This window comes from Hyaena hyaena, unplaced genomic scaffold (assembly GCF_003009895.1).
Source record: "Hyaena hyaena isolate Hyena2069 unplaced genomic scaffold, ASM300989v1 scaffold_234, whole genome shotgun sequence".
Taxonomy (NCBI): domain Eukaryota; kingdom Metazoa; phylum Chordata; class Mammalia; order Carnivora; family Hyaenidae; genus Hyaena; species Hyaena hyaena.
Genome location: NW_024080865.1, coordinates 1,564,580 through 1,581,427, shown reverse-complemented (window position 1 = coordinate 1,581,427; position 16,848 = coordinate 1,564,580). Strand labels below are relative to the sequence as shown.

The 16,848-nt window shown below is 38.9% G+C and overlaps 1 protein-coding gene and 1 non-coding gene across 5 annotated transcripts in view; one reads left to right on the top strand and one right to left on the bottom strand.

Moving 5' to 3' along the window:
• The window catches only part of TMEM108 (transmembrane protein 108), a 364,038-nt gene that overhangs the window by 164,742 nt on the left and 182,448 nt on the right, over positions 1-16,848 (top strand). The window lies entirely within an intron of this gene.
• Positions 2,227-2,330, bottom strand: LOC120239551. Its single transcript, XR_005530457.1, has one exon. It is a non-coding gene; the product is annotated as a small nucleolar RNA U13 (small nucleolar RNA).

Here is a 16,848-nt window from a genome sequence, read left to right as displayed (position 1 = left end):
TTTTGTCAAATGCTTTTTCTGCATCTGTTGAAATGATCACCCATCATTAAGGAAATGCAAATCAAAACCACAAGGAAATATCACCTTACATCTGTCAAAATGGCTAAAATAAAGAACTCCAGAAACAAGTGTTGGTGAGGATGTAGGGAAAAAGGAACCCTCGTGCACTATTGATAGCAATGCAAAGTGGTGCAGCCACAGTGGAAAAAAGTATGGAGGTTCCTCAAAAAAATTAAAAATAAGACTACACTATGACCCAGAAATTGCACTATTGGGTACCTACCCAAAGAATACAAAAACACTAATTCAAAGGGATGCACACATCCCTATTTTTATTATAGCAACATTATTTACAGTTGTCAGCTATGGAAGTTAAATACAGTTTTATATATATATATATCCACACAATGGAATAGTATTCAGCCCTAAAGAAGAATGAAATCTTGCCATTTGCAACAGTGTGGATGGATCTAGAGAATAAAACGCTAAGTGGAATAAACCAATCAGAGAAAGACATACCATATGATTTCACTCATATGTGGAATTTAAGAAACAAAACAAATGAACAAAGGAAAACAAAGAGACAAACCAAAAAAGAGACTCTTAACTATAGAGAGCAAATAGATGGTTACCAGAGGGGAGGTGGGTGAAATAAATGAAAGGGATTAGGAGTGTACTTCTCTTGATGAGCACTGAGTAATATATGGAACTATTGGATCACTATATTGTACACCTGAAACTAATATAGTACAGTGTGTTAACTATGCTTGAATTAACATTGTAAAAATACAGCCTAAATCATAAGAATATATGATTTGACTTGAGAGAACTTGTTTGAACATGGTATAACAGTTACCATGCAACACTAACATAGTAAAATCCAGCATCTGACTTCAGGGAACTAACCCTTGGTATGTTTGTGTGTCTGTGTGTGTCAGACATAGTCAGACATAGTCTTTGACTATGTGTCAAAGAACAAATAGTTAATACACAACTGTTTAATAATCTGTTACATATTGTAATGTCATACACTTGGAAAGAAAAACTTGTTCCAATCACCCTAAACTTTCCCATATTTGAACTTTTTAGTCCTGTTTGCTATATATGAAAGAATAATAAAAACAATCATAAAAGTAGACAACTAAATATATTCTTATCTCTTTATAACTTATAACATACTTCCACATGTATTACCTAATTTAATAAATGCGATAACCAACCTGAAGGGTGATACTGTTTCCTATTTTATAGGTAAGCAAACCAAGGCTCATAAAATTTAAGTAACACATAAGATCTAAGAGATAAACTGGGACAAAATCCAAGGTTCCCTAACATATGCCCTATGCATATTCTATCACATTTATTGCTTTTTCATCTAAGTAGCCCCCTTGACCTCCTACCTACCGTTTGAGGTTCTGCTGGGCTACCATCAGTTCCTGTGGGAATTTACCTTCATACCATCTAGAGGAATTTCTTTCTATTCTCAATTCTTATAGCATCGCATATTTCTGTTGTGGTTCTTAACCTACAATGCCTTTGTGTTATCATTATTGCTGTATTTGTCATTTTCCTCCCAGATTGGTAGGCTCGAGTCCAGAGGGTTACCATTTGCTGGCAATAGGCATATAGGAAGAATGAGTGAGTGAATGAGTGAATGAGGGGATGAGTGAATGAATGACTGAGTCGCATTCCAGGAATCTCTGCCATTAAGCAGTGTTGTGGAGATTCACTTAGCCAAAGATATTTCCTCTTACGGTTGCCAATAAAGGAGGGGAATGAGCTCAGATGTAAGATAAGGCTGAGTTTTGCATACACAGACATAGTGCATGGCTATGATCTCTTTACCATGATTTCTTTTGTATCTCTTTTGGGCTCTAATATCTCTGGAGCTATAAGATATAAATGCTCCATCTTTGTCCCTTGTTATTTAAGAGTTCTCTTTCATTAATTTTAAGTTTTATTTAAGTAATCTTTATAACCAACATGAGGCCCGAACTCACAACCCTGAGATAAAGAGTCACAGGCTTCTCTGACTGAATCAGGCACCCATAACAGTTATCTTTAAATTTGGAGTGATGCAGGGACTTTTTTACCTTTCCCTTCATCTTTTGCAGTTAGAAGCAGATACTTTAGCTGTTAGTAAGCCATTGGCCACACTGGTCTCCCGATAATCGTCTCATTGTTCTGTGTTTGCATCTCTGTGTCTCTCTTTTTTTTTTCTTTTCACGTCAGATGGGTAATGTGCCTGCGTCGCAACAAGGTTTAAGGGTGGCACATGTCACACAACGGCGTGAACACCCAATCATCATGCTTCTGAACTACAAAAGGATCTGCATCTCTGTGTCTATTTGAAGCAGTGAGGGAAGTTTTCCTTGAAGGAGGTCATGCTGGCTGTCTTTAATAGTCATCCTGTGATAAAATCACTGTAGTGCTATCATAGTATGTGCTGCTTTATTGAGTGGACAAAATGCTCACAATTGTTATGAGTAAGGATTCCACAGAGCATTTTCTTTCCATGTAGCCTGTGAGCTTAGAACTTACTAATGGTATATTAGATTGGTGATGAAAATGGAATTTATTTAGCAAGATAATTACAAAACAAGTACAGTCTCTTTCAGGAATATATAGTGTCAAATTATGATGGTAGCCATGTAGATTGATCTAGTCCTTTTGTAAGATAATTTAGCATCCTTTATCATAAATCTATGTACATACTTCTCTTGACCTGGCAGTTTCCTTCCAGGAGTCAAGTCAAAGTAAATGATTCAAGTGAAAAATCTAAAGACAGTGTATCAGGTAGAGGATTGCACTCAGCAGTGTAAAAGAAACCATTACAGCAGCTTAACAAAATGGACCTTCACCTTTCTCACATAACAAGAAGGGAGGAGACCAATATTTAGGGCTTCTGAAGCAGCTCCATCATACCATCAGCATCCCAAGCAGTGGTTTTTGTCCTCACTGTCCCTTGTGGATGTATGATGGAAAGTTTATTTCATGTCATTGTTCCAAGTGGGAAGAGAAAAAAAATAAGGAAAAAGCTAAAACTTTTTCTGGGGTGAACTTCTGTTTCGCATTAGTTCGAACTATGTCTCTCCTAACTTCAAGGGAGATTATAAAATTGAAATTTGGATCAATGTTAGAAGGTGCAGGAGAAACAGTAAAGTTTCTCCCAAAATGAGAAGGTACTTTGAGACTGGACACCGAGTCAGTTTACTCCATACAGTTTACAGAGAGTTTTATTCAGGGTAACTTACTGACAAGGGTACTAGAGGGCAGTCCACAGCAGCTGCATAGTTATTCTCCACAAAATCTGTACCTTAGTCCACAGATTATACAGAGTGAGGGGATAGCAGAAAGGCATTATATTGAGATGTCACACACACCTCAGAGGGCTTACATGCACCTAATTGACAGCTACCTTTTAATTAGATCTTGTGGCACAACCTGTGCATTGGGACGGGGAAAGACTGTATTATCTCTAACAGATTCACGGGAGGCCAAAACATCCCCCCCCCACCCCAGCCTTGGCAAGTATTTCTAAGGTATGTATATTAATCTCCATGGGGCTCGGAACACATAGCCCCAAAAGAGATCACTGAGCTACCGTGAACAAAATGGAGGGCCAAAGATGGAGTCAGGATTGTCAGCATGCCTACAGTCAGCTATATTGTTAGGTTAACCCAAATTGGGCTTTGTTAGTAAGGCAGATTGAGAGAATGCTATTGCTAAAACAACTAGTAATATTTTCTATAGTAATCAAAGTACTGAAGATAACAAAAGTAAAATAATGGTGCCCCTCTTAATATCCATTTGCAGAGTAATAGATAAAATGATCTATTACATGGTAGAATATTGTGTGAGTATATTAATTATGGTTGGGTCAGGAAAACAGAAGCCAGTTTAAGTGTGAAGATTAGGAAATATTTTAATACAGGGACCAAAAGCTTATACAAGCTTTGGAGGGCTCGGGGGGAGGGGGGTGGCAGAGGTCAGAAAAGCCACTCTCTTAGTTTGGATTCCTCAAAAGGAGAACTTGAGGCAAGGACTTAAGAGTAAATAGTGTACTTGGGAGCTGATCCCAGGGGCCAGCAGTGGGAAATAAGGCAAAGAGGAATGGCCAACAGGGATGTGTTGTAGAGATTGCATTATGGGAGCTTGATTCTGTCAGAACGTACTGAGAAACCTATAGAATACCTTCCAGAATTGTCTGCCCACAGGATGAGTGGTAGAAGATTTATCCATTGCCTTCCAAGAATTGCCCATGGATATTAACCTCCTGTATTTTTGAGCTTCACCACATGTATGTGGCCTCAAATAACTCCCATGACATTAGCAATGTCAGAGGAACCCTAGAACAAAAAATAGAAATGTGTATCCTGCACTTGAGGTGGAATGCTGCCACCATGGAGTTGAAGCATGTATGGAGCTGTGAAACCATCTCTGAAACCACGGTGCAAAGTCATTTGCTATAACACATTTTAAGAAATTGGATTTGAAGGAGACATGGGGGAATAGCCAATAAAAGCCTTAGCTGCCTGCAGCACCTAAGAAAATAGGTGGTTCTCTGGTGGACACTCAGAAGCCTCTGACCAAACCTGAGTCTTGTCTAGTGCTAACCCACAGCTGCCCCTGGAGAATAATGGCTTCTCTTTCACCCTTCAACTGTCATAATCTGGCTTCTCATCAATGATAATCTAATGGGACTCTAATCTGATGACAAGGCTCTCTAGGAAATGTAGTTTTTCCCAAGTTTCATGCCCCTGAAAGGGTTGAGATTATCCTAAGTATCAATAAATTATACCTGGCTCAGCAACAACTGATGAATTACGAAGAGTTTGTAAAAATATGTAGAAATTGGGGGGGGGTGTTAAAAATTTTTTTTTGAGAGAGAGTTGGGGAGAGGGGTGGAGGGAGAGGAAGAGAGAATCTTAAGCAGTCTTCATGCTCATCATGGAGCCTGACGTGGGGCTCAATCTCATGACCCTGCGATCAAGACCTGAGCCAAAATCAAGAGTCTGACACTCCACCAACTGAGCACCCAGGCATTCGTATATAGAACTTGTTTTAATCACTTTCTATTCACTCTGTTGGTAAGGGAGAGATCCCCTCCAAGGGTTTGGAGGATGGCCAAACACACAACACAGGATGCATGTGATCAACATTAGTTGATTAGTAACATATACTCATAGCTGAGAGGTGAGAACACTGCCTGTCACAGAGGGCCACTGGGGAGTTGCACTCAGGAATAGCATCAAGGCTCGGGGTTGTGGGAAGCAGGTTTGGGTGTCAAGAGGGTAGTTGCCCCCTAGTTCCTGGGGAGGATGTGATTGGTTTGTTTGAATAATTCCACTTGCTTGTTAGGAACTGAAACCCACTACTTAGGGATAAGCAGGAGCTATGCCTGATACCTTTGATAAGGAGAGTTACTTTGCTAGGGAACTTTATCCAGAGTGGGGAGTAGGCCATTCAAGGCCTACTTGATTTTATCAAAAGTCAAGGCAGCACATAATAGTATGTCATAATTTTAAGCTTTATGCCACATACACAACAGTTTTCACTAGTTTGGGTAGAGAAAAAAGGGCATGTCTTTTTTTTCCTTTTCAATTAAGATTAAGTGGTTCTGATTTAATCATCTCATTTTGCAAGGCAGCCCATTCTTCCCAGGATTTCCTCTATTTTGTGGCAAGCCCAAGAACCTCAAGGCCCAACTCAATTGCAAGAGTCAGTCCTTGGCATAGCATCCCCTAAGAAAGGAAAAGAAAACTGGGCCTGGCACTTAGGGAGCATTGGAAAACACTTGAGTGAATGAACACATGAATCCGCGAGCAAGTTGAGCCCAGAGGGAAGTCCCAAGGTCCTCACTGCTTTTGTTTCTGTAGACGCTTGGTGTCTTTGGCCACACAGCAGTCACTCTTTGCCAGCTGTTGTGTCCATGGGTTCAATACCACCTTGTCCCTGGTGGTGGAGGAGTGCTGTCTCTCCTCCTTAAATCTGAGATTCAGTCCTCCCTGTCTCAACAGCTGCTGCTACGGACTTTAGGTAAAGGAAAGAATGTGGAGCCCAGGAAGCACTGTCTACCCAATCTGCCTTTCCTGAACCAGTTTCCCAGTCAGGAATATTAACAGGTTTCCTACATTATATATTCACTCTTGTTTCTCTATGCCCCCCTCCCCACATTTTCCTCAGCCTCTATAACTGTGTCTACACACAATCTAATTTTCAATTAAATAGCTATTAATTTAAATTTAAAATGGTTTTCCTCAGTTATACTAGCAACATTCTAAGTGCTCAGTAGCCACCTGTAGTTAGTGCCTACTGGATTGGACAGTACAACTTACAGAACTTTTTAAAAAAAAAATTTTTTTTTAATGTTTTATTTATTTTTAGGAGAGTGAGAGAGACAGAGTGAACAGGGAGGGTCAGATAGAGAGGGAGTGACAGACTCTGAAACAGGCTCCAGGCTCTGAGCTGGCAGTCAGCACAGAGCCCGACGCGGGGCTCGAACCCACGAACCGCGAAATCATGACCTAAGCGAAAGTCGGACGCTTAACCGACTAAGCCACCCAGGCGCCCCTATAGAACTTTTTTATTAATCACTGCAGAAAATTATGTTTGAGAGTATCACCTCTGTCAACTTTGTAGGATCATTTATGGATTCACTGAATACCTACTATGTGCCTGACCCTATTCTAAGCACTGAGAGCATGGCAGTAGACAAGACGGACAAAATTTCTACATTCCCAGAACTTAAATTTTAATTTATAAAGCCTATATCCAAATGTCAGTGTGTATCAATAGCTTGAGGAGGGACGGCACTGGAAAACAGATGGCTAATTGTACTTAAACATCCTGATTCATCCACAGTGTGATTTCTTCGAGGTATAGCTCACTTTTCTTCAACTTTTAGAGCTCTGAATTTTACACCTCTTATTTGGGCTGATTTGCAAGGCACAAATGGCTTACACATTTGACTCATCTTTAAGTATTGACTGTCATTGTTAAGTGTTTAGATTCTGGGTGAAAGGTTTATTTGAAAATAGTTATAGTATTTAATCATTGAATCCATTCTGGCAGCTTGTGTTTTTAATTTTAATTCAGTGAAAGGTCTCATTTTTATTGAAGTGTATAACCACAACAGAGATTAGGAAATACATTGCAATCACGTTGTTGGCTTTTCTACCACAAAAGCCATGTTTTAATACGTGCCACCCCTCATGTAGGTGTTACTCATACAACATTAAAATTACTGGCCTAAAAAGTTGAAGAGTGGAGATCGGTGGCATTTTCAAATGAGTCCTTATGCTAATACTCTCAACTAGAGCCACAAATGCCAGCACCGACAATTGGAACTAATGAACTACAAACATTTCCCCACTCGTGAACTGATCAATTATAGTATTTTACAGTTGAAAGAGACTATGGAAATGGACCTATCTGCTCTAATTCCCTCTCTCCTCATTTATTAGTCCTTTGAAGATATAAATGGTTTGTCCAAGGTAAACCCTGACATAGCCAGAAATTCACTTCTGCCAAGGAAAGGTTCTCAGTCTTTAACATGAATCCTGGAGGGCTTGTTGAAGCATAGATTGCTGGGCCCAACCTTGAGAGTTTTTGATTCAGTGGGTCTAGGTCGGAGCCTGATCATTTACATTTCTAACAACTTCCTGGTACTGCTGGTGGTCTGAGAACCACGTTTTTAGAACCAGTGGTATAAACAACGTGGTTACATTATTATGAAGTTAATGAAATGATGAGAATGAGCCTACATAGCTAGCCCTAGAGATGGGAGAGTCCAGCTGCATGATCACATCCATCCATCTATCCACGGAGTTTAGCCCCACCCAGTGCCACTTGTCTAGTGCTGTGTAAACATTAATGGGGATGATTCTGGGTCCTATAGCTGCCTGGGACTTATAAGACAGTGACATTCCAGTTGTCTCATGGTTAGTAGGCATGTATTTTGGTCCGGGAACATCGAGCCTTGGGGACCCAAGCTCTATCTCTCTGCTTCCCAGCTTCTGCCTGCTGTTTCCCTATCACTTTTGTCCTCTCTTCCATATATCCTTCCCTCCTCCAGAAAATGAGAACATAGGCTCAACCTCATTTGAGAAGCTGGAGGATCACATAGTCAAATTGCATTGTTTAGGAATTTTAAAGCAGCAAGGGGTAGATCTTCTGTCATTTCATGTACTCCTGCCTCACTGTCCTCTCTCGGCATCTTTGTACTTTTTTACCTTTACTAGTCAAAATCCTTCTTAACCTTGCAAGTTTATCTCATACTCCATCTCCTTCCAAAACCTTGTCCTGCTACTCTCCAGAAGATGTTATTTATTTCTCCTTCCTCTGACGGGATAGGACATGTTTCTTACACTTCTGTGTTTCAGACTCTGTGGATGTGTTAGTTCAGTCCCAGAACAACCTTGAAGCATAGGTGTGATACCTGTTTTACTGAGAGAAAATGTGCTCCCCTTCTTGAGTCTCAGCGTCTAAGTTGTTACAGTTTTCTAGAATACAGTGTCATGACTTGTCTTATACAACTGATAAGGGCAAAGCTGGCTATAGGGTGATTTTTTTGACATGATATTTGTTCCCCCTGCTAAACTGTCAAGTCCCTTGAGGGCAGGGATCATGTCTCATATGCTTTTATTCCCAGCCCCAGTCCCTGCTACTAACACAGTACTTAGCATTCAATATTTTCCAAGGAAATGGATCTCCAAGTTAATTGCTGCTTATATTATATTTTTCTGCCCTGCTTTTCTCTGTGTGGTTGGCTATGGTCCCTACAGAAAGGAGGTCCTTTTGGTGTGGCCTATCCTTTCTGCTTCCACACAGAATTTGTGGCCCTGTCTCCCCACTCTGCTTCCTCTGTGAATTCACTCTCGGGGAAAAGGAACATCAGTCTACCTTAGGAAGAAGCAATTTGGGGATTAGGGTGGTTTCAACTTTATGCCAGTCTCTTGGTCTGCATGTAGCTTTCACACCCTCTTGACTTCACCGAACCTCATTCTCTCTCCCTTTTAGTCATTATCTCCTTAATCTTCCTGACATCCCTATGAAACCAAGTAGCAAGGACAAGTGAGAGGTGTATCAAAAATAGATTGGGTAAAATATCACAAAGAATTCATGTTGCGTAAAGCTTGAATTGCATGAGAGGCTCTGGATCTAAATATTTAAGAAACACTGAGTCAGTCATTTCTGTTTTAAACAGAGCTTGCAAATATGGTTTCATCAATCATCCCACTTCCTCCATCTCTTGTAAAATGCCAGTCTCACGAATGAGAACAAGCAGTGCTGGCCTCACTTGTCGCTCTAGGGCTCTTTTAGGCTGGGGTAAGGGTCCCTGGTTCTTGATTGACTGAGTATTAGAATCCCAGGGGAATCTGACTTAATCCATCCAGTACATTCTTCCAGGGCTCTAATGTATAGTCAGGATGAAGAAATACTAGATTAGGTTCTTGATTTCCAACTTTGGCTGATCATAAGAACTGTCTTGGGAGCATTTTATAATCGCTCCATGTAAGAATCTGGAAATTAGAATTCCTGAGGGAAAGACTTAGGAATCTATTTTAAAAATAGATTTTGACTATCAGCTAGTTTTGGGAATACTGTTTTTGGTACTTCTAGATATTTCTTCTAGCCCTTCCAGTTATCAAAGCAAGGTCTAAATTTAATATCGACATAGTTAAGTGGGCTGGTTAAGGCCCTCACAAGTGAGATGAAATATATTATTTTACTCATGCTTCCTGGAGCCAGGAATAAAGTTGAGGATCATCAGAAATGCTTGGAATATTGTGACTTCACTGTGGGACTGAACTTGCCCACATGGATCTTACCTTAATTCATACTCTTCAGGTAATGTCTGTAAGTGTTCCTGTCTTCCCTGGGTATTGTGAGCAGCATAGGGGTGACTACCTGGTCCTGTACCACATAGGGAGTGACTTGCACACTACCAATACTGGGTTGCAGGACATCTTTATACTGGGAGCAGACAGCACTGCACTCCTCTGATGGCCTTGCCTACAGATTGAGGTAGAATCTATAGAGCCTCAGACTTTAGGCTATATCTGTTTTATATTGACCCACCTCACTCATGCCCACATAATGTTTCATTTTATTATAATTTTTATCCTGGCTATACATTCAACAGACTCTGCCTCTCTTATGGAATCACCTGACATAAATTACCTATTTTGAAAGATTAAACCGAAACCATAAATTAAAACTGTCTTCACATTAGCTCAAGAATTACAGAAGTCTCTACGTGGATTGAAGTGGAATGGGAGAAACTCAGGGCAAGGAATGGCAGGGGAAAAAAAGACAGTTTTTGAGCTCAAAATTAAAATTTAGCAAGGACTCTGATATTAGGAATATCTTCACATACTGAAATGTATTGCATGTTCATAGCATGCATCATTCTTTATTCTCTCCACATGTAAAACATTCTGTTAAGAGTCTGCCTGTTTCATATAGCCTTCCCTCCCTTTCTGTTATAAAACCTTGGCACAACTTTTAGGACAAATGCCTGCTTCCCAAAGGAAATACACATATTCTTAGGTTCCAAAATTCAATTTCTGAAGATATTTTTCAGGCACTGTAAAAGAAAGAAAAACAATGAATGTGTTTGCTGTGGACAAGAAATAATCTTTTTCATAAGCAGTGCAGTCAAAATGATAAAACATCCTCCTTTAGCATTTGGCATTGCCACAATATCATTTAATTCCCTGACCTCAGTGTACAGTCTTTAATCCCAAAACCGTAAAAGAGGAAGTGTGGTATGTATGCTTCACCTTGCACAAGCACCTTGCTGTCTCCTCATATGAGATAAATGGCCTTCGTACACTTTAATGCCATAAGAAAGAAGTGTGTGTCATTCTAACCAGCCTGGAGCTCCTGGTCCTATTTTTACCCCCTTGCCAACTTCAGTGGCTGTAGACCACAGAACACTGCCCCCCCCCCCCCCCTCGGCAAATGCAAAAAGCTCCAGCTGGTCTTGAGGAACACTGAGCAATTACTTCTCAGTCCTCCAGGCAGAATCTACATTAATTGATTCCTTTTTGTATGCTTTTCCTTAGTAGAAGGGATCCGTTTTTGCCCTTCTGTTTGGAATTTAGCATCTCATGGATCTGACACCCTCCAAAGTTTTCTTATTTTTCAGAGAAGAAAATATGTAGGGAAAGAGAGGGTAGGACCACTGCTGAAGTGTTTTGTTTGTTTGTTTGTTTTTGTTTTTAATCCTTCAGAGTTGACCGAGTGAGATCCTGGCTCCCAGGGTGCAGGGTAGAGCTGCACTGCTTCCACCATGAGTATGATTCTCTCCACAGACATTCATGCCCCTCCTAGTTTACTAGAAAAGTGCTCATGCAGGTTCTGCAGCAGGAAAGCCTTTATAAATTGGAAATCACACAGTTCTTTTGGCTTGTAGTCTTGCCCCATATGAATTAATTGCTAATGTTTTAAACTACGGAGAGACACATGATATATGGTTTCTCTTGAAAATTTAGGGGAAAATTTTTTTGAGAGGATTTTTCAGATTTTTCAGGAAAAATTAATTAGAAGAACGTCTATTTCTTTATGGAAGTGAAAGATATTCTTGTGTTGAATATGCAAGTCACCTGTATGGAAAGAATCTGACTAAAAACCTATTCTACCCAAACTTAGCCCTGTGGGTACATGCATCTATTTGTGACTTATGATGTAAGTGAGCCCATGAAACGTCATATTTGCTCTCCTGAAGTAACCCACTGCTCATGATACTCAGGCCCTGGGGTGGCTTGCTGAATATCAGTTCCCTTCACTTTCCTGATTTTTCTCTATCCTCACAAGACCAAGAGCAGCATGTCTGTATACCATTTGCTTGGAGGAAAGGGAGAGACACAGGCAACAAACTAGATATACAGGAGGTACTTCACTTAATTTCTCTCAGTAATCTTTTTTAAAAATTTGTTTATTAAAATTCAAGTTAGTTAACATACAGTTAGTATTGGTTTCAGGAGTAGAACCCAGTGATTCATCACTTACATATGACATCCAGTACTCATTCCAGCAAATGCCCTCCTTAATGCCCATATCCATTTCACCCATCCCCCCACCCACTTCCCGTCCAGCAACTCTCAGTTTGTTCTATTTAAGAGTCTCTTGTGGTTTGCCTCCCTCTCTGTTTTTCTTATTTTTCCCTCCCTTCCCCTATTTTCATTTGTTGTGTTTCTTAAATTCCATATATGAGTGAAATCATGTGATGTATGTCTTTCTCTAATTGGCTTATTTCACTTAGCATAATAGCCTCTAGTTCCACCCATGTTGTTGCAGATGGTAAGATTTCATTCTTTTTGATGGCTGAGTAATATTCCATTATATATATATTATATATATAATATATATATATATATCTTCTTTATCCATTCATCAGTCAGTGGACATTTGGGCTTTTTCCATACTTTGGCTATTATCTATAGTGCTACTATAAACTTTGGTACACTATATTATCTGCTACTATATTATAGTGCTACTATAAACAAAGAAGATATATATCTTCTTTATTCATCAGTCAGTGGACATTTGGGCTTTCTCCATACTTTGGCTATTATCTATAGTACTGCTATAAACATTGGGGCACATGTGCCCCTTCGAAACAGCATTTTTGTATCCTTTGGATAAATACCTAGTAGTGCAATTGCTGGGTTGTAGGGTAGTTCTGTTTTTAACTTTTTGAGCCGTCACACTGTTTTCCAGAATGCCTACACCAGTTTGCATTCCCACCAGCAGTGCAAAAGTGTTCCCTTTTCTCTGCATCCTCACCAACATCTGTTGTTGCCTGGTTGTTAGTTTTAGCCATTCTGACTTAGATGTCAGCCTCATTTACAAATGAGAAAGCTGATGATCAGAGAAGTTAAGTAACTTGCTTAAGAACACATAGCAAAGCTACTCAGTAGTAGGCCTGTCTGGTTCTTTTTCCTACAGCATGGTGCACCTGCTGTTCATTGAAATGCTTTCCCTGAGTTATGACTTAACACATGACTTGCACTTTTATTGTGGGTTGATAAGGAGCAGCCATGCCAAGAATAAATAATCTGTCCATATTCCATAAAACTGCTATTGAGAATGCCAATGCTTTTCAAAAATTATCTAATGATCTTTTCTTAGAAGTTAGTGATAGAAAAGAACAAAATACAAACTGTACCTCTATTTATGCAGCCAGGAAAAAAAATGCTATATTTTTTGCATTTATTTTTAGGAAGCTCCAAGATAAAAGCATTATTGTTTTATTGCATTTTATAGTAAAATCAATCTCCCCTTTGTCTACATAATTTTGGATCTCCCTTTCTGATATTATTAATGTGCCTTGATATATTAATAATTCTGTGATACAAGTTGCATCTAGTAGTAAGCCTCCTCAGATAACTTTTTAAGGAAGACAAATGTGTAAATAACAACCTTAAAGTTTGACTTATACCCATAAAAGCAAATTCTAAATATAATTTAAGTAAGACACTGGATTTAACAAAAGGGACTATTTGAGTAATATCCCAAAATCTTTGTTTCATTTCTAGCTTAGGGGAAGCACAATTAAGAGATGGTTGGTAAGCTCTGACCTAATATGTCATTATCTTGCTTTCTGCTATTAGGTATTCACTCTGAGCACTTGTTGTGTGCCAGGTACTGGGGCAGGTACTTTGCCTGCATTGTAGTCTTTGCAGCAAGCGTATCAAGTACCATTCTTACCCTATTTACAAACAAGGAATCCACCAATCAGAGATATCTAGAAACTATCTCAAGGTCTCACATCTAGTAAGTGTGATCTTGAGCAAAGACTGAATTTTTGGTGTCTCCATACTTGCCTATAAAATGGAGATGTATGCCCCTTTCCAAACATTTTTGCAAGCCTGTGATGTTAGTTGTTAGGTCAACTCTCCCATTCTTCTCCCCTACTCATCATTTTCCCAAAGGGCACTGTTATAGGTGTTGGCTGTCAGTTTAATCAGCTCTTCCTGGGTCCTAAAGAATGGAGAGCCATTGTTCTCTTTTGTGCCAGCCTTATTATTCACCTGGATTGTTGGTCATCTTTATTCTTTGCCTCAAAAAATATTTTAAAGCTCATCTCATATATGGTTGATTCTAATAATTCATGGCAGTTACGTTCTATAAAGTTTTCATAAATACTGAACTAGTGAATACAAGCCCTTGCTCTTAGGGAAAGTAAAGGGTTAGGTTCCTGTGAGCCTGTTTTGTCAATTGATACATATGTAACCTTGCTTTTATGTGTTGGTGTTTAAAAACACCTTATGTAGTATATATTATTAATTCATTAGCTTTGAACTCACAGCCAACAGCACCATAACTCATGTCTTGTTGTACTTTGGAGCCCTAGGTAGCACTTCAGCACTGTGCTTGCAGGCCATTTCAAATAGAACGATAAAAAGCCCTAAAATGCTAAAAAGATAATACTAATAGCCTATGGAAATGGCAACTATTGACAGTATGAGAACTGAAACAAGAAGACAAGAAAAATAAAGATGACGACAGGTCATTGCCTTGTTTGACTTCATCTAGGAGCATGTGTTTTAGACAATGCAAAGCATGTATGCAAATAATTGTCTGAGGCACCATGAAGATTGATTTGGGGATTAGAAATAATTTTTAGGGATTTTAACTCTTTGCTTTTTATATGGTAAACAATTCTTTCTAGGTTTTGTTATTTTTACTTAATTATAGCTTTTACTTTGTAATTTTTATGTAATAAAGTTTATATTTTCCTTGTTGCTTCATACTTTGATTTAGATTTAGCAAAGCTTCTCTACTCCCAGTAGAAGAATTTACCCTTTCTTCTAGTATTTGTATACACTTATTACATTTAAAGGCCTGGTCCTTTGGAATTTATGCTGGTGTGTAATATTTGGATATTAGTACAATTTTATCTTTCCCATATTACTCTGCTAATCTCTCAGTGTTTACTTAAAAGTTAATCTTTTTGCCTATTGATTTAACATGCTGCCTTTAACATATAAATTTCCATATATAATTGGGTCTATTCATATGTTAATATCAAATTGGCTTGATTATGTAGAGGCCTTAGAGATTGTTTCAGTGTCTGATAGGGCTGATAGTCCCTCTTTCCCCTGTCCCTGACTTAGTGGGTTTTTGTGTTGTTGTTTTCTAGGATTTTGCTGTCTATTCTTCCTTATTCTGTATGAACTTGTCATTTCAAGTCAGTTTACATATCACATATCAGAGTTTTTCATTTGGCTCTTCATTACTTCTTTGCTGCTACATGAAGATTTATATTTGGAACATTTAAAGTGATCTATGAAAGAGAAAAATTACCCTTCCTGAACCAGTGGAATGGATAGAACTGTTTCATTTAAACCAAAGCAGAGAGAAGCAGGATTCTTTGAGGCTCACCTTCTTTAAGAAGTGATTCAGGTTACTTGTACCTCTGTTTTCCCTGAGCTAATAGTCACTGCAGTCCCTACCTGTGACACTGTATCTGCATGTTTGGGCAAATACTTTCATCCTCCTCCTCTCTTTTTGTCAGCCTTTTGGCTGTAAATTGTACTTTCTTAGACTTTCATTCCAGACGTTAGTTGTCATCCTTGGAGCTTCTAAATTATTCCCTTAGGGACCAGATACAAGGAATGTTTCCTACTATATGGGTAAAAAATAGCTTTAGATGGAATTTCATTGTGCCTCTCTGTCTACCCATAGCAGAACTACCCACCCAAGAGACGCAGGTGAGAAACCATCATTAGAACTAAGTGAGTTTGGTTAGGTCACGAAATGAATATACAAAACTCCATCATTTTCACGTAGAGGCAATTAGAAGATACAGTAGAAGGAGAAATTCCATCACAGTGGCAATGTGTCTCTGTCTCTCTCTCTCTCTTTATATATATACACACATACACATATATATGTAACATATATAATATATATAAAATGCCTAGGAATTAATTCAACATGACTATAGATCTCAAATGAAGGAAAAACGCTATAAAATCTATAAAAAGACCTAAATAAAGATTAATTTTGAATGAATACAAGCCATATGGTGCTTGTAGTTGGGATAGCCCTGTTATAACCCAGATGATACCAAGTGTCCCCAATTCATGAGCTCCGTTGTTTCTTTCCTATGTGAATAAAATGACTCTATTGTATATATTGTTGAAAGTCTAACAGTTTCTCACAAATCTCTAAGCATTTTTAGAGATGACTGAGGGGCTTATGTTCTCATAAATCAGTATAAACTACAATAACTGTTTCTCTGCTCTCCTGTTACTTAATCATTTATTTATTCATTCATACATTTAATCACTTTACAATTGAGTGCTTACTGAGTCTTAAGCCCTCCATAGATGCCCACTAACCATTGCTTAGGGTGTCTGTGGCTCCTTTCTATTCCTGGTCACCCTTGTCTTGGAACATAGTCTCTTTTCTATCATTGCCCATCTGAGCACCACCGATATAAGGCTATTTTGTACAAGACTTTTGCTGAGATTTTTGAGGGTACTAGTGCTGGCTAAGCATTGTGGAGGGGAAGAGTAGATGCAGTGTATAAGTATGAATAGCATAAAACAAACAACGAAAAATGAAATGTTACACATCTTAAAGTTTCTGGGTCATCCCCTCTGGGGAATGTCTCACTTTATCTTTTATTCTTTGGTCCCAACTACTCCTATCTTTTGGAATTGCCCTTCTTCTGTCTCTCAACATGTCTCATGTATCCTCTCTTCAGCCTCTGATTTCTGGACTGCCTCTGATTTCCTATCCTTTGAGAACTGAAATCTCCTCTTATTTTATAATGGATAACAATTTATCTCTTTTTCTCCCTCTTGCTCATCTAGATCACACTCAAGG